The 19,493-nt window shown below is 43.7% G+C and overlaps 1 protein-coding gene across 3 annotated transcripts in view; it reads right to left on the bottom strand.

Annotated features, from left to right (window-relative positions):
- Positions 1-19,493, bottom strand: part of CREB5 (cAMP responsive element binding protein 5) — a 353,979-nt gene that overhangs the window by 20,427 nt on the left and 314,059 nt on the right. The gene's annotated exons all lie outside the window — the stretch shown is intronic.

Here is a 19,493-nt window from a genome sequence, read left to right on the forward strand (position 1 = left end):
TAGCTGTGGTTCATTGTTGCATGCTAATTCCTGCCTCGGTGATGTCCTCATGTCTTTTACTGATGCTGGAGTTGATTTTTGCAGTTCTAACTCCGGCAAAACTACAGTTAGTGTCAATAGGATTCTTCTAATTCTCCCACCTTAGGGTATCCCGCAATAGCCAAAGGAAGTTTAATCTGAGTAAGTATTGCAGGATAAGGTTCTTTTGTTCATTGTAATGATAACTAAGGGTGGAAGAATTTCCCCCCTCAATTATTGGATGTACCAACATATTAGCCATATTGTCACACCAACATAGTCTTCACATTGGATTACCTAAGACCAGCTTCCTATTTGAGCTCAGCAAAGTCAGTGCCAAAGTTAGTTGTTTTCCAAATCAAAATGCAGCCCCCCCCCCCCCCCCCCCGCAAAAAAACAACAACTCCGGTTAGCCAGCACTTTTATAAATCATGAATACCTAAGAAATATGCCCACTCTGTATTTGTCAAAACACTCTGAAGCTCAACTACAGTGTGACTTGTTCTAAATGGCATAATTTGACTTCAAGCAGAATACAATATTTTCTTTTCTTTCCCTGGTCCCTTCTACCACATCCATTTATCTGCGATAGCAAATCAAGAGAGACACATGCAGCTGGTTTCAGTCAATAGGGGTAATTTCCATTTGGTCTGTGTATTTTACAAGCTCCTTGTTCACCTTTCCCTATGGGAAGGTGGGCCAGCTGCCTTGGATCTGAATCCTGGTAAGAAACCAGTTATATCCCCCATCCTGTCCCAGTGCAGTGTTTCTTTAACTTCACACTTCACACACACCCCCACATACCCCAAGGCAATTTATTTTTCATTAATGAGAAGAAGCCCTTGTCTTCGGCAAGATCAACTGTTTTGTGTTGTAGGGCGCTGGAAAAATCCCCAGGAATTTAGTAAACTCTTTGCATTGTGTATGTGTTGGGGTGGGAGGGGAGACTTCAGTTTTGTTGTTCGTTTGGGTCTGGTAATTCCAAACTGCTGTTTTATTGTAGTGTAGAATACAATGTGATGGCACCATATTTACATATGTTCTAGTGCATTTCAAGGCAAAGGGACTCAAACAAAGATACGATCAAGTACCCAATCGTGCTCCCATTCACATCAGCAGAAGTTATGCCACTGACTTTAAAGGGAGCTCCTGGTGCTCAACAATTCTGAAAATTGGACTAAGAAAAAAGACAAGTGAGTACTTGGAACTCTGCCATTTTCCCCTGAGAGTAGGTGGCATCCACATTTCTGAAGATCCTCACACTGTTTCCTTACCTTATATTCCACCTCTAGATGCCTCACCTCAGAGTAACCAGCCACCTAGCCCAAAAGGACTGCAGAACATTTCTTTAATACCCCCTCATTGCAGATCATTAGTTAACCAGAGGGACTGCTACTGAGCATCACTGAGCAAACCCTGCCCCGGGCAGAAATGGGTAGCAAGAGACTAAGATGAGGAATTGGCAATGAAATTAGGTTTCCTGCATGCCACTGCAATTTGTTTGACATCTTTACTGCTTTTTTGCCATTTTTTCTCCTGTGTCTCAACATCAATAACTTGATGGTCGAAAAAAATGCCATTTTTTTTCCCAACAGGAATTTCCCCCCAACATCTCCAGTGGAAAACAATTGGTGTTTTTCAGTGTTTTTAGAAGAAACCAAAAGTGAAAAAACAGATTTTTTTTTCTGATCACTAAGTTTTTAAAAACTGAAAATAATTTGGCATTAGACATTTTCTGTTAAAAAAAAAAAACAACCCTGAACCATGGATGGAAAAAAACAATCAGTGAAAATATTTGTTTCCTTCTCAAAGCTATTTTTGTTGAACAGAAATTTAAGTAAATTATTTTGATCATCTCTAAGCTTCAGTCACTGAAGTCCTATTCATCTTTTGTTTTTTCTCTAACTCTCATCACAGTAGTACTCCAGGTTAGGACAGCGAGGAAGCAAAGGATATGAATATTGATGTTTTTCTAATTCTAATTCAGTTTGTGCTACTGCACTCATATAAATATATCAAGCGGTCTGTCCCTTTTCCCTGCGTGGTGCACATGCCTAAATCCCATTAACATCAGTGAAGAAACATGACCAACTGTAGTATCAGCTTAATGTCTGCAATGTCCTTTATCAGAGACTGTAACATGCCCTTGCAAGCAGATGGAGTGTGATCTGAAAGGTATTTCCTAGCTCTAACTACTATGTCCTAGTCTCTAAAGTATGATATTGTATTATAAACTCCATAGAAAAAACAGGAAAAATCCATATGTTGGCCTTCCTTATACCTATATCTATAGTAATGTAGCAATAATCTACAAGGTGAAAGCCTGACTCCTTTGAAGTCAATTGCAAAATTCCCATTGACTTTAATGGTGCAAGAATTTTACCCATAATGTTTCTTGATAATGACAACATCTCCATATACCAATAACCACCTAAGCAATCACTGTACGATCATGCACAAGACTACCATAGCTAATAGTATTGCAATGGGGAAGATGAGAGCAGAATTTGGCCTACGGTACTTTAGAGTGTCACAATGGATTTTCCTCCTTGCCTCATTCAATGATTGTGACGGGGGAACACGAGAATAAATTTTACTCAATTCTTGGCTGTTTATAAATATTTCATACCGTAAATAGCAGAAACCACTTTTTGCAAATCTTCATGCCATTTAAGTTCATAAAAGCAAATTGGAGGGGATTCATCTCTATCCAAACAATGAACACATTTCAGAGACTGATTAAACTTAGATGTCACATTGAGAGCTTGATCCTGCATTCCTGTGCACTTAAAACTCCTACTAACTTCAGGAGAAGTTTGAGGAATACAAGGTATGCAGGATCCAGCCATAAATCACACTGTCCTAAAGTTAAGAGAAAGGGGACACAAGTTGCTAATCTTCTAATTGGGTGACCTTAAGCAAGGTCTCTGTGCCTTTGTTTCTCCATCTGTGAAATGGTAATAATGATATTGACCTCCTTTGTAAAGCACTTTGAGATATATAGGTTTCAGAATAGCAGCCGTGTTAGTCTGTATCCGCAAAAAGAACAGGACTACTTGTGGCACCTTAGAGACTAACAAATTTATTTGAGCATAAGCTTTCGTGGGCTACGGCCTACTTCATCGGATGCATAGAATGAAACATATAGTGAGGAGATATATATACACATAGAGAGAGCATGAAAAGGTGGGAGTTGTCCCACCAACTCTAAGAGGCTAATTTAATCTTTTCATGCTCTCTGTATGTGTGTATATATATCTCCTCACTATATGTTCCATTCTATGCATCCGATGATGTAGGCTGTAGCCCACAAAAGCTTATGCTCAAATAAATTTGTTAGTCTCTAATGTGCCACAAGTACTCCTGTTCTTTTTGAGATATATATGGATGCAAGGCAATATGTAAGAGTGAGGTATTATTATGACTCACTCTCAGGCTGTTTGGCACATCTGAATTATACTCTCCCATTCCTCTGAGCTCTTTTACATAGTCTATTAGAGGATTGGGCCAAAAGAAATCTGATGAGGTTCAACAAGGACAAGTTCAGAGTCCTGCACTTAGGACGGAAGAATCTCATGCACTGCTACAGACTAGGGGCTGAGTGGCTAGGCAGCAGTTCTGCAGAAAAGGATCTAGGGGTTACAGTGGACGAGAAGCTGGATATGAGTCAACAGTGTGCCCTTGTTGCCAAGAAGGCTAACGGCATTTTGGGATGTATAAGTAGGAGAATTGCCAGCAGATCGAGGGACATGATCATTCCCCTCTATTCGGCATTGGTGAGGCCTCATCTGGAGTACTGTGTCCAGTTTTGGGCGCCACACTACAAGAAGGATGTGGAAAAATTGGAAAGAGTCCAGAAGAGGGCAACAAAAATGATTAGGGGGCTGGAGCACATGACTTATGAGGAGAGGTTGAGGGAAATGGGGTTATTTAGTCTGCAGAAGAGAAGAATGAGGGGGGATTTGATAGCTGCTTTCAACTCCCTGAAAGGGGGTTCCAAGGAGGATGGATCTAGACTGTGGTACCAGATGACAGAACAAGGAGTAATGGTCTCAAGTTGCAGCGGGGGAGGTTTAGGTTTGATATTAGGAAAAACTTTTTCACTAGGAGGGTGGTGAAGCACTGGAATGGATTACCTAGGGAGGTGGTGGAATCTCCTTCCTTAGAGATTTTTAAGGTCAGGCTTGAGAAAGGGATGATTTAGTTGGGGATTAGTCCTGCTTTGGACTAGATGACCTCCTGAGGTCCCTTCCAACCCTGATATTCTATGATTCTATAAGATTTTGTAACAGCACTATAAATGGACTGCCATCAAGTCTACAGCATATCTCAGCTTCTAATAAAAAGCTAACTCCGTTGTCCTCCCAAACTCAAATTTGCTGAATTGAATTAATCTTTAGGAAGAAATGATCAGTTGAAAACAATGAAACCGGTAATAAAACAAACTGCAGAGTACACACAAGATGTACCATCCGAAGTAAGCACTTTAATACTTCTGGTCCTGAACCTATGGTGGGCTGTGTAGCTTCATCTCCTACTGCCATCCATATAAGTTGATGACATCATCTCACAAGATCAGACCTTCAGACACTGACCATTATCATTTTGTTATTTCCGGAAGTGTCACACCTGGAAGTTGTACAATGGTAGTGACTGACAATAGTACAATGGCGTTCATCACAAAAGAACCATCCACTGGTGATGGCATTGCTGAAGGGATGTCCATTGTTTTGGGAGTGCCTAAGTGTAGGTTGGACCACAATGGAAGTACCAGCATAAATAACAATAATAACACCTACCTTCTATTTAGTGATTTTCATCTGTAAATCTCAAAGCACTTTACAAAGGCGGTAAGCATCATTATTCCTGTGCATAGAATATTTTTGACTTCCAATTATTTAGAAAAATAAGTTCCCTGTTAATTTATTCTATATCCATTTTGATCAATAAATACCCTATAACAGGGACAGAAATATGTTGGAGAAATACACTTGAAACATACTCTGTGTTTCTTGATTATTAAATGCAAGAAGTGATATTTGTGAAATGTTAAAGTTGACATTTATTTGGACAGAACTCAGGAAATTCAAAGTTAAGGTTCCCACAATATTTGTAATTCGGCCTATGTGTGTACATTATTATTTCCATTTTTTATCCAGTATTTGATTATTCATTATTCTAAGGAAAGGAAGGAGTGAGAGCCACAGAATAAAGACAATGGACTTCAAAAAAGCAGACTAATAAACTCAGAGAACTGGTAGATAGGGTTCCAGGGGACGAAAATCTAAGGGAAAAAGGTGTTCAGGAGCAATGGCAGTTTCAAGGCAACAATATTAAAGACACAACAGCAAACTATCCTGATGTGCAGGAAAGATAAGAAGAATAGTAAGAGGTCAATATGGCTCCATCAGGAGCTCTTTAACGAAGTAAAAATCAAAAAGGAATTCTACACAAAGTGGAAACGTGGATGAATTGCTAAGGAGTACAGAAGAATTGCTAAGGAGTACAGAAGACTAGCATAAGTATGTAGGGACAAAATCAGAAAGGCTAAGGCACAAGATGAGTTAAACTAGCAATGGATATGGAAGGCAATAAGAAGAGGTTGTTTAATACATTCGGGCAAGAGAAAGACAAAGAAAAGTGCAGGTCTTCTACTTAATAACAGATGATATCAAGAAAGGTGAAGTATTTATTCTTCTTCGAGTGCTTGCTCATATCCATTCCAGTTAGGTGTGTGTGCGCCGCGTGCACGATCGTCGGAAGATTTTTACCCTAGCAACACCCGGTGGGTCGGCTGTGGAGCCCCCTGGAGTGGCGCCGTTATGGCGCTGGATATATACCCCAGCCGACCCAGCGCCCCCTCAGTTCCTTCTTACCGCCCCTGACGGTCGTTGGAACTGTGGAGCGCGGCTTAGCTGATCTCCACACTCCCTAGCTTCTCATTGTTCTTGTTATAGTTAGTTATATAGATAGTTTTCAAGTTAGTTAGTTAGTTAGTGTATTGTGTATATATATAGTTGTATATTGTTATCGGGGGTTTAGGGGGTGTTTTTCCCCTTTTTCCCCCCGGCGCACAGCCGGGCCCATGCCCAAGGCTCCTGGCTTTAAGCCGTGCGCGTCCTGCGGGAAGCATATGCCAACCAGCGACCCGCATAGTTCTTGCTTGAAGTGCCTTGGAGAGACTCATCCAGCAGATAAGTGCCCTATCTGCAAGGCCTTCAAGCCGAGGACAAGAAAGGAGCGGGACTTTAGACTCCGACAGCTCCTGATGGAGGCGGCTCTGAGTCCGGATCCTCCCTCGGCGCGCCCTGTCCCGGCACCGAGCGCTTCGGTGCGCAGCGCCCCGGCGGGCCCGACCGGTGCGGCAGAAAAGACTGTTCGGCACCGACCGACGTCGGCACCGCGCCCGCCTAAAGAACCTCGGCACCGATCCATTTCTCTGGGCCATGAGAAGGCCGGCAAGGCGCGCGACGTTGCTGCCGCGAAGATACCGGCTCCCCCGGTGCCGGGGGTAGAGCCGCGTCCGCAGCTGGACCGCCAAAGACAGGCGGCCACACCGTCGACTCCGGCACCGAGGCCGTTGAGTCCGGTGCGGACTGTTTCACCACCAATTCATAGTAAAGTTGAAGTTCCGCATGGTGTCATTGGGGACCATTATCCCTTCACTGGATCCTGGAGACTGGTTCGCCGCCCTCGACATGAAGGACGCTTATTTTCACATAGCAATTTATCCGCCCCACAGACGTTTCCTGCGATTCGTGGTAAACAGGGTACACTACCAATTCGCAGTCCTTCCCTTCGGCTTGTCCTCGGCTCCCAGGGTGTTCACAAAGTGCCTGGCAGTCGTCGCGGCCTTCCTTCGTCGACAAGGGATACAGCTGTTCCCGTACTTGGACGACTGGCTGGTACGCGGCCGCACCAGAGACCAAGTGCAGGCTCATGTCCGCATAGTGACAAACACTTTCCACGAGCTGGGCATTCTACTCAACAGAGAGAAGTCCACTCTAGTACCAACTCAGAGGATAGAGTTCATTGGAGCAATCCTGGACTCCAGACGTGCCCGAGCCATACTGCCAGACAGCCGATTCCATACCATCTCAGGCGTCATTCAAGGTCTCAAGGCCTTTCCAATTACCACCATAAGAACATGCCTGGTCCTTCTGGGCCACATGGCCTCGTGTACATACGTAACCAGGCACGCCAGACTGCGACTTCGCCCACTGCAGGCTTGGGTGTCATCGGTCTACCGTCCTCATCGAGACGACCTGAACATGGTGGTCACGGTTCCGGCCTCGGTCTTGGCCTCTCTCGCCTGGTGGACGGATCGCACAGCGGTCTGTGCAGGAGTACCCTTTCACGCCCCGCAGCCCTCCCTCCACCTAGTTACGGACGCTTCATCTCTAGGCTGGGGCGCTCACCTGGGGGAGCACCATACCCAAGGCCTGTGGTCCGCGTCCCAACTAGCCCTGCACATCAACGTCCGAGAGCTGATGGCGGTGCGCCTGGCTTGCCAGGCTTTCCTCAACTTCCTACAAGGCCGTTGCGTGCTGATTCTCACCAACAACACCACAGCCATGTTTTACATCAACAAGCAAGGCGGAGCTCGCTCATCTCCCCTATGCCAAGAGGCCATTCGCCTGTGGGGATTCTGCATCGCCCACTCGATTCATCTCACGGCGTCATTCCTGCCTGGAGTCCAGAATACGCTGGCGGACCGTCTCAGCAGGTCCTTCCAGACGCACGAGTGGTCGATTCGCCCGGACATCATTTATTCCGTCTTCCAAAGGTGGGGGTTTCCCCAGATCGACCTATTCGCGTCTCGGGCCAACAGGAAGTGCCAGGCATTCTGCTCCCTACACGGGCGAGCCCTGGGCTCTCGGTCAGACGCCTTCCTCATGGCATGGAAAGACCATCTGTTCTACGCCTTTCCTCCATTCCCGCTGGTCCACAGGGTGCTGCTCAAGATCCGCAGGGACCATGCACGGGTAATTCTAGTCGCTCCCGCTTGGCCGAGACAGCACTGGTACACCACACTGCTGGAGCTGTCAGTACAGAGGCCCATCACGCTCCCCTTGACTCCGAATCTCATCTCTCAGGACCACGGCCGGCTGTGTCACCCCGACCTGCAGTCACTCCACCTCACGGCGTGGATGCTTCATGGTTGAGTCGGTCAGAGCGGCAATGCTCCCAGGCCGTCCAACAGGTCCTGCTGGGAAGTAGAAAGCCCTCTACGTGGACCACTTATTTAGCCAAGTGGAAGAGGTTCTCCTGTTGGTGTGAGCAACGAGCTATGTCTCCCGCGCAGGCTCCTATCCCCTTGATACTGGAATACCTTCTGTCCCTAAGACAGCAAGGCTTGGCGACATCCTCAATTAGGGTTCACCTCGCCGCCATTTCCGCTTTCCACCCAGGAGAACTCACGTCCTCGGTCTTCTCTAACCCGATGGTCGTTAGATTCCTCAAGGGCCTAGACCGGCTGTACCCACAGCAACGACAGCCGGTTCCGACGTGGAACCTCAACCTCGTCCTCTCCAGGCTCACAGGGCCTCCGTTTGAACCATTGGCGACCTGCTCACTCCTGCACTTATCCTGGAAGACAGCCTTCCTCGTAGCCATCACCTCAGCACGACGCGTCTCGGAACTCAGGGCGCTGACATCCGAGCCCCCTTACACGGTGTTCCACAAGGACAAGGTGCAGCTTCGCCCCCACCCTGCCTTTCTTCCAAAGGTGGTGTCACCTTTCCACGTAAACCAAGATATATTTCTTCCGGTCTTCCATCCGAAACCGCACGCTACTCGTCAAGACCAACGTTTACATTCTTTGGACGTTCGCAGGGCCCTGGCTTTCTACATTGACCGTACAAAGCCATTTAGGAAAACAACGCAACTCTTCGTTGCGGTGGCCGACCGGATGAAAGGCTCACCGGTCTCTTCACAGTGCCTGTCCTCTTGGATTACGTCCTGCATTCGTGCTTGCTACGACCTGGCCGGTGTACTGACGCCACGCCTCACTGCTCATTCCATGAGGGCCCAGGCCTCCTCGACTGCCTTTCTGGCTCAAGTACCAATCCAGGACATTTGTAAAGCTGCAGTGTGGTCATCGGTCCACACATTTGCTACTCACTATGCGCTGGTGCAACAGTCCAGAGACGATGCTGCTTTCGGGTCAGCGGTTCTGCACACAGCAATGTCTCACTCCGACCCCGCCACCTAGGTGGGGCTTGGGAGTCACCTAACTGGAATGGATATGAGCAAGCACTCGAAGAAGAAAAGACGGTTACTCACCGTTGTAACTGTTGTTCTTCGAGATGTGTTGCTCATATCCATTCCAAACCTGCCCCCCTTCCCCACTGTCGGAGTAGCCGGCAAGAAGGAACTGAGGGGGCGCTGGGTCGGCTGGGGTATATATCCAGCGCCATAACGGCGCCACTCCAGGGGGCTCCACAGCCGACCCACCGGGTGTTGCTAGGGTAAAAATCTTCCGACGATCGTGCACGCGGCGCGCACACACCTAACTGGAATGGATATGAGCAACACATCTCGAAGAACAACAGTTACAACGGTGAGTAACCGTCTTTTACCTATTTTGTTTCAGTCTTCCCTAAAAAGGTAATTGTGACCAGATAGTTAACATGATTAATATTAATCACAAGGGGGAAGGAACACAGGCCAATATAAGGAAAGAACAGGTAAAATAATATTTAGGTAAGTTAGATGTATTCAGGTCATCCTAAGGTTCTTAAGAAACTAGCTGACAGAATCTTGGAACTGTTAGCAATTATCTTTGAGACCTCAAGGAGGACAGGTGAGGTCCCAGAGAACTGGAGAAGGGCAATATAGTACCGCTCTTTAAAACGGGGGAAAAAACAGAACTGGGGAATTATAGACCGGTCAGCCTAACTTCGATACCTGGAAAGATACTGAAAAATTATTAAACAAATAATTTGTAAGCCCCTAGAGGATAATAGGGTTACAAGGAATAGCCACCATAGATCTGTCAAGAACAAATCATGCCAAAAATCTATCTAATTTCCTTCTTTGATGGGGTTAGTGGCCTTGTGGATAGTAGGGGAAATGATATATCTAGATTTTAGTAATTTCTTTGACACCATCCTCCAAGACATTCTCATAAGCAAACTACAGAAATGTGTGTAGATAAAATTATTATAAGGTTGGTGCAAAACTTTTTGAAAGACCATACTCAAAGAGTAGTTACCAATTGTTAGCTGCCAAATTGGGGTATGTACCTAGTGGATTTCCGCAGGGTCTATCCTGGGTCTGGTACTATTCAATATTTCCATTAATTACTTGGATAATGCAGTGGAGAGTGTGCTTATAAAATTTGTGGATGATACCAAGCTGGGAAGCGTTGCTAGCACTTTGGAAGACAGGGTTAGAATTCAAAATGACCGTGACAAATTGATCTGAAATCAACAAGATGCAATTCAATAAAGACAAAGTAATGAAGTGCAAAGTATTACATTTAGGAAGGAAAAAATGCACAATTATAAAATGGGGAATAACTGCCTAGGCAGTAGTACTGCTGAAAAGGATCTGGAAGTTATACTGGATCATGAATATGAGTCAACAATGTGATGCAATTACAAAAAAGGCTAATATTATTCTGGTGCGTACTAACAAGAGTAGTGTATGCAAAACACAGAAGGTAATTGTCCCATTCTACTTAGCACTAGTGAGGACTCAGCTGGAGTATTGTGTCCATTTCTGGGTACTACACTTTAAGAAAGATGTGAGAAAATTGGAAAGAGTACAGGGGGGAGGAACAAAAGTGATAAAAGTTTTACAAAACCCAATCTATCAGGAAAAGTTAAAAAAAACTGGGCCTGTTTAGTCTTAAGAAAAAAAGACTAAGCGGGACCCGATAATAGTCTTCAAATATGTTAAGAGCTCTTATAAAACGGACGGTGATCAATTGTTCTCCATGTCCAGTGAAGGTCGTTCAAGAAATAATTTGCCTTATATGCAGTATGGGAGAAACAGGTTTGGTATTAGGAACAACTTTCTAACTTTAAGGATAGTTAAGCACTGAAATAGGCTTCCCAGGGAGTTGTGGAATCCCTGTCATTGGGGGTTAAGAATAGGTTAGATAAAACACCTGTCAGGGATGGTCTACAAACTCTACATATACTTTGTCCTGCCTCAGTGCAGGACTCGAAGACCTCATGAGGTTCCACCCAGCCTTACATTTTGATGATTATAATATGGTATCTGTAACCCAAGGACCTCTTGATGCCAACTGGCAGCAGGCATAAGGGGTACAGGGATCTCCAGGGTCTGCCATTTATATTCTAGTTCATGAAAAGGAGTGCTAGGAGGTCTCTAACAAAAGTCTGTGTCACACTGGTCATCATTGTAAAACACGTCAGGCTGTTTTTTAAATAGTTATGTATATACACTGAAAATTATGTTCTTAAGGTCTGTATCTAAGGGCTGGTCACCAGCAAAGGTGAAACACAACTTATCTGTCTGTTTATATGTAAACTAAGTATTGTATGGTTCACAGTGGGCCTCTACTCACCAGTCTGAACTGAATGTTAATGACAGGCTGCGAAATCTTCAAAGAAGAAAATAACAGGAAGAGATAAACAGCGGGGGACAGGAGGAGCAGAGAAACTTATCTTGAGGTGCAAATCAAAGATATGTACTGGTATATTTAGGGGTACAAAGAGACACTCTGGCATCCTTCACCTAGGAAGTAAATGGGTAGTGAGCTTGCTTCATGAAAAAGAGATCTCAACCAGGTTGAAAATGCCAGCAAGAACATTGGGTGAGATAAGCTTCCTGAGACAGGAGGATAACTTGTTAGATAAGTTTAGTCTCTAGAACACGTGATATTATTCTGTTTTATAGTAATCATCTGTTTCCAGTATCCTTACTGACTGTCACTTGAATCTCTGTCCTTTGATAATGAATTTATTTTTGTTTCCACTAACATCTAAGTGCTGTGTTCTGAGGTATAACTAATAAGCCTTTGTGAACAGCTAGCCAAGTAATTTTGTGAGTGTTCAGAGAATAAGGAGATAGACAACAAAGGGAATGCTCCATGGACTCAGGGGTGGTATGGTACCTATGGCTAACCTGTACAGAGATAAGCGAGGCCTGGAAGTCAGTGCTTGTGTTGCAAATGCGATGGTTTCAGGGAACTGACAGCAGGCACATGCTAAGGGAAGATGGTGGTGAGGTGCCTCATAACCTAGGTAACCCTGGGAAGCATATTTAGTTACAGGATCACACAAGAATGAGCAATGGGACATACTATTGGCAAATAATACCACATAATATAATAGAGACTAACTCCTTTTTTCCTACACCGCTCTTCCAGTGAGATTGTATATATAGGATGAAGAATTAGGTAGTTTAATGTTTAACTGCATTGTTTTCTGTGATATATTCGCATATGTAGCATTTTGTAGTGCTTCCTAGGTGTTGTTTGATCATGTAATGAATATTGGAATACATGGGTACAAGTAGAGACTGATTTTATCGGGAGTTTTGTCTGAATAAAGAATAAGGGCTGCAGGATTTGCCCCATTCAGACCAGATCTGAATCAAAACCTCACATCAGACAACTCTTTAACTTTTGGGAGAGGATGTTTCAAAATCTGAACCCAAAAGTAGATCTGAATGTCATGGTAAGGATTTCTTTCTCTAAAAAATAGCACTGACACCCCAAATCTAAGCACCCCTGAACTAGGCATAGGGAGTAAAAATTTGGATTCTGATCCAAATCCAGTATTCTGATCCAAGTTTTGTAGCTTAGATCTCTATCTAATATTTCCTAGGGCTCTATGGTTTGAACTGTATATAGCTATGGCTGTAGCAGTGGTAGGTCAGAGATTGCAGAAATCCACCTCACGTAGGGAAGAGAGGTTGTAACAGTGTCAAGCAGCCACAAGCCCCATGGTTTTGGGGGACCAGCAGCACTGTCCCCAAATAGGCAGAGCATCAGGAGTGTATGCTGCTTCAGTGTCGCCACAGCAGTCTCCATGGCTGAGCTTTAACTGAGCTCCTGCCAGAGATTAAACCTGCTTCTATGAGCATAACTCCAGGGGAATGGGGACAGAGGAAACTCCCTGTCCTCCCCTAGGGGGTGAATCCCAAAAAAGTAAATGGTGGATATGTTTTCCTCTGATATGCACTTTTGGCAGATAAGGAAAGGGATGTGTCCTACTGGGCTGATTTTCAGAAGTGCTGAGCATCCACTATTCTAATTGAAGTCAGTGGGAGATCTGGGTGCTGAGCATTGTGAAAAATCAACCCATACATGTTCACATAATGCACACAAGAGAACTGTATTCAGGTTTTTGTCCCATGCCCATCATCATGGTATCTGAGCAACTTCGTCATGGTATCCTTGCACTCGAAAACAGAAGTTGAGAATATTATACTCCCTTGCTGAGCACTAACCCACTGAAAGCGTGACTCTGCAGCTACTAGTAGAAGATGATAGCTACTTATTTCCATCGGCATAATACCTAGTAACACTACTCATATTTACTCATCCTCATTCAGGAGATTGAACACGCAGTATATGAGACTTGAGTTTTGCTTTTGCTGGTGTAATTTTGGAAACTCGTTACTGGAGTAAACACATTTTAAAGGAGCACTAGGAGAGTCAAAATCTGATGCACGTACGTTTTAAAACTACATTTTATTGTTTTAATCCCAGATGTGGCAGTACTCAAGGGCGTGTGCACACACACACAAACACACAAATCCACTGCTGTATACACAGGATACAATCAAGTTCTTAGATTTTGTTTCAAGATTATACCAATAAGTGTCTGAAATGGAAAACCAAGGCCATAACTACTTACAGCCATTAAAGATCCCATGGCACTGTTTCAAAGAGTATTGATGTTTGTTTGCCTAGTGTCCTGACTAATTCAACAAGGGTAATTAGATTTCGCCTACCTAATATTCCCATGTAGTTTCAGGTGAAGTCATTTTTCATTTCTAAAACTAAGTGGTCCCTAAATATACAGTGTAGTCTGCAAAGTATTTAGAGATTTTTCTGGAGAAGCAACACTATGGTAAATAAAAAGTGATACTATTCTTATGATTATTTCATGTTTTTAGGCTGAATTCCAGCATGAATAAAGTACGATAACTGCAATTAAATGGATGGCTTTCAATTACCTGCCTCCGATAGTCCAATGACTGATGATTTCCTGTGTACAATATTCTTATTCTCTCTCTCTCTAAATATCCAAACACATGGGATGTAGATATAGATGATACAGTCTAACAACCTTAATTTAACCAAGTTTATTTTTGGAAATTTGCCTGTTTCTTAAATAAATATGTCAGTGTGGATAGTTATTAATATGAATAGCTATCTGGATTGATATGTATTGTCCCCGCAATGGTGCTATGCAAAGACCAAAGTCTCTTGTGCCTTCCCTCTTAACAGCTTCTCTTCATACCTCCATTGTGTCCCTTTGTACATCTCCCCCCTATGCCACACCAGATCGCTCCCATGTCTCTCACCACCCCACTCCACAACACTCTCCCTCACAAATCCCTGCTCCCTTCAAGCTGCAGGACTTTGGTACAGACACACAGTGCTCCACATCCACCCCAAGCTCTATGCACAGCCACATACCTCCTCCTTCAACCCAGTCCTCATCCATAAACAAGTTTCTTTTCCCTTAGATGTCCATCTCCCACCCCCCACTACTGTATCTGCAGTAACTCATCACTTCTCTTTAATCCTGTGACAGTTCTCAAGATACCCAGGACTGAGAGTCACCCCTGCCTTCAGCATGAGGAATTGTTGCTTGTGCTTAGCAGGGTGTCATCTCCCCGACACCACCACCCTGTCTGCCACCAAGCACTCTCCTCTGGGCTATGCTTTACTTTGCCTTGCAGGTTAACAGTAGGTGCACCCCCATCTCCAAGTCCCTTTGAGGGGTTCCCCTGGAGTGTTCAGCCCCTTCTCCACTGAACACTCACAGAAATACCACTATTCAAGTAAGTAAAAAGCTTGTTATAAAGAGGTGGATGATAAATTGTTCTCCTTAACCACTGAGAACAGGACAAGCAATAATGGGCTGAAATTGCAGCAAGGGAAATTTAGGTTAGTCATTAGGAAAAACTTCCTAACTGTAAGGGTAGTTAAGCACTGGAACAAATTACCTAGGGAGGTTCTGGAATCTCCATCATTTGACATTTTAAAGAACAGGTTAGACAAACATCTGTCAGGGATGGTCTAGATAATACTTAGTCCTGCCGCAGTGCAGGGGACTGAACTAAATGACCTGCTTAGGTCCTACACTTCTATAATTCTGCTCTTCGCAAAGGAACAGTGTACACACCAGCCTGTATGATTCAACTCAGGATCATAAATGATCTGGAGAAAGGGGTAAAAAGTGAGGTTCATAAATGATCTGGAGAAAGGGGTAAAAAGTGAGGTGGCAAAGTTTGCAGATGATACTAAACTGCTCAAGATAGTTAAGACCAAAGCAGACTGTGAAGAACTTCAAAAAGATCTCACAAAACTAAGTGATTGGGCAACAAAATGGCAAATGAAATTTAATGTGGATAAATGTAAAGTAATGCACATTGGAAAAAATAACCCCAACTATACATACAATATGATGGGGGCTAATTTAGCTACAACGAATCAGGAAAAAGATCTTGGAGTCATCGTGGATAGTTCTCTGAAGATGTCCTCGCAGTGTGCAGGGGCGGTCAAAAAAGCAAACAGGATGTTAGGAATCATTAAAAAGGGGCTAGAGAATAAAACGGAGAATATATTATTACTCTTATATAAATCGATGGTACGCCCACATCTTGAATACTGCGTACAGATGTGGTCTCCTCATCTCAAAAAAGATATACTGGCACTAGAAAAGGTTCAGAGAAGGGCAACTAAAATGATTAGGGGTTTGGAGAGGGTCCCATATGAGGAGAGCTTAAAGAGGCTAGGACTTTTCAGCTTGGAAAAGAGGAGACTAAGGGGGGATATGATAGAGGTATATAAAATTATGAGTGATGTGGAGAAAGTAGATAAGGAAAAGTTATTTACTTATTCCCATAATACAAGAACTAGGGGTCACCAAATGAAATTAATAGGCAGCAGGTTTAAAACAAATAAAAGGAAGTTCTTCTTCACACAGTGCACAGTCAACTTGTAGAACTTCTTACCTGAGGAGGTTGTGAAGGCTAGGACTATAACAGCATTTAAAAGAGAACTGGATAAATTCATGGAGGTCAAGTCCATTAATGGCTATTAGCCACGATGGGTAAGGAATGGTGTCCCTATACTCTGTTTGTCAGAGGGTGGAGATGGATGGCAGGAGAGAGATCACTTGATCATTACCTGTTAGGTTCACTCCCTCTGGGGCACCTGGCATCAGCCACTGTCGGTAGACAGGATACTGGGCTAGATGGACCTTTGGTTTGACCCAGTACGGCCGTTCTTATGTTCTTATATTCTTATGATCAGCGTCTTGCTTAGTATCACAGCACTTAGATATATTTATAGTGAAAACAAGAATAAGTTTATCAAAGATTCAAGTGATAGGGAATAAGAATATTGAAAACAAATGGTTATATGTAAAACAAAATCATAACACATTTTCTAGAGACTAAACTTGACTAACAAATTAAGCTCCTCTCTAAAGAAGTTTATCTCACCTGAAGTTCTCTACAGAGTTTTCAACCAAGGTTGGCTGAGATTCCATTTTTATAAATGTAAACACATTGCCCATTTAATTCCTAGGTGCAGGATAAGAGGGTCTCTTCTTTGCTTTCTACTTATACCCCTAAAATTTATTGTCTGTATTCAGAGACAGAATAACCATCTGTGGCCTACTTTTCCTGTGCGCTGCTTCCTTGTTGACTGCATGTCTCTTCGTTTACTTTGTATGTAAATGGGTATCTATTGTGTTAGCTTACAATACTTAATTTACATCCCATCAGAGAGACAGGAGAATAAACATCTTGTCTGACCGAAAACCTGTTTTTTCACCTCTGCCGGTGACTCATACTTTGATACAGACTCTAAGAATATGTTTCTAGTATACATACATAACTCCTTAAATAGTGTCTGTACATATTTTCACAATGATATTAATGACCAGTGTGACCTCAGCTTTCACTTAAGACCTCACATGACATTCTTTGGTGAACTAAAACGTACATAACAGAATCAAAATATTCCTGTAACCCCCTTGCCAGTTGACATTCAGGGGTTCTTGGGTCACAAATCCACTTTAAGAAATGTAAAGTATGAAACATGAGAGATAAACACAAACAGTTTATAATATTTTAACAGAAAAATCTTTCCACACAATAACCACATAGTCAAAAATGTTCTTTTTTTCCATTAGGAAAAAAATGAGTGATATACACTGTATATTTGTACCTCAGTTATATTCTTTTTCAAAACAATACAGCAGGGTTAAGCTAAGAATAAACTTTCCAAGCAAGTAACCTTTTTAAATAAAAATCCAAATTTGCATGGCCTGATTTGTCAGTATTAATCCGGATCTATCTACAATGGAGGAAAAATGTATCTGCTGACGCATTCTAAACTGAGTTATACTAACACTGTTTAAATGCACTGTAGTCCTGTTGATGGTACAGCATGTTTGTCTGCAGTTTTAAATGGCTGTGCCCCGCTGTACACAGTGGCTAGATAAACCATGTTTAAATCACACTTGCCCAATCTAAACGTGTCTTTGCTTAATTCCTGCTCCCCTTCTTTTTCCTCATTCTAGGGAGGGAAGGGTGCTGTCCATTCGGTGAGTCCCTAAGTCATCCTGCTAGCGCTCAGGAAAGCCAGGTGTAAACATGGTTTTGTACTGTAAGAAGCAGTTTGACTTCCCTATAGCACATAATGGAGGCTACAGCACAGGTGCAGGATGTCTGGGGCTTGGCCACAGACCCAAGTGCTCTGGTTGACACATTGCCAGGGTCTCTCCTCTTACAAGGAAGGTACTCTACCTTGCTCTTGTGTGGGTTCACCGTGGTTGGAAAGAGCTCTCTTCACACAGTTTTCCCAAGCGTACCATGCAACAGAGGGGAGAAATAGCCCTAAGCCCTTAAGACCAAATTCTTAGGCAGGCGCACGTTGTGTGGGCAGGAGGGCATAAAGAGCCTTCCCCTGTGCGATCAGCATTAAGGGCCAAGCAGAACTGCAGTTCCCTGCACTCTGGGGAGCACAGAGACTGCTCTCTCCCTGAGGGGAATGCAGTGCCCCAATGGAAGTGGGAAGGAAGTGAAGTCATGGCTCCTTTCCCCCCACCAGGCACTGGCCAGCAGCACCTGCCAAACTCATGCGGGACAGTATAATACCCACCCTGGACTGTAATGGCACATGCAGATTGCATCCTGGAGCTCACTGTCTCTTACTATGGGCTATGCTAGGTGGCACAATGTAGCCCTTAGAAAGGTACTTTGGGGACCCAATTTCCCCACCACCTTCCTCGAATCTCATGTTCTTTGAAAGGGGGTGGAAGGAAGCGTTTATAAAGACCTGTTTTGACGCTTAACGCATCTCCCTGTCTACTCTCTCAGCCTCTCTATTAGCCATCAGTGTTAGTCTTTCTGATACCAGCACTGTGTGATTCATCTGACACATGCACCAGAAAAAGTCACATTCTGACGAAGATAGTGATGCTGTGATCTCACACTTCAGCACTCTCGGTAACTGCACCTAACAGCGGCTCCAGTTTCCTGCTGCTTCAGAAAGATAAGGTTTGGAGAGGTTTTAAAAACATTTTTTATTCCAGGCTTGCTTTTCTCATTGTGAAGCTAATGGCTGGCGGCACATAGCAAGGCAAAAGGGATGTAGTGAGCTGGAATAGGCCAAAAAGAACACAGCAGTTGTAACCAATATTGGGAATCAAACTTTAACAGTGATAAGTTAAATATACAAAATAAAATTAAGCCAAATTCCAATTGTGTATTTTCATCCTACCTACCTAATATGCCCCCTATAGGTTGAAACAGAGAAGCCATTCTTTGCTTCTACTACTACATGCGGTGCCAGTACTGTAACTGTGGCACTTGTAAAATAGCTAGCTTGTTCCACCTCAGAGGGGGCTGTGTTTCAGAGGTGGGCGATGTTACCTCCTACCGGGTTTATGGAACTCACTTAACCTCCCTGCTTCTCTGTTTCCCCACCTGTAAAATGGGGATCACAATGCTTATCTAATTTTTGTAAAATGCTTTGAACTGTGTGGAAGAAAAGCAGAACAGAAGTGCTAACGTGTAATTAAAGAAGTCTTTTCTCAACAGAGATTACAACCTAAGGGATAAACGGTGCCATTTGGGCACCGCGGTACAATGGGGGGGGGGAAAGAGGTGGTGTACGAAAGGCACAATCCTCCCCTCAGTTATGTGATGTGCAGGCGGAGTGGACAGTGGACAAGGATGATGCAACCTGTTCTTTAGGTTGCGGCTAGATGGGAACTTATCTGGATACGAATGTATCTGAATCCAAA

This window comes from Terrapene carolina, unplaced genomic scaffold (assembly GCF_002925995.2).
Source record: "Terrapene carolina triunguis isolate 2854851 unplaced genomic scaffold, T_m_triunguis-2.0 Scaffold84, whole genome shotgun sequence".
NCBI classification, from domain to species: Eukaryota; Metazoa; Chordata; order Testudines; family Emydidae; genus Terrapene; species Terrapene triunguis.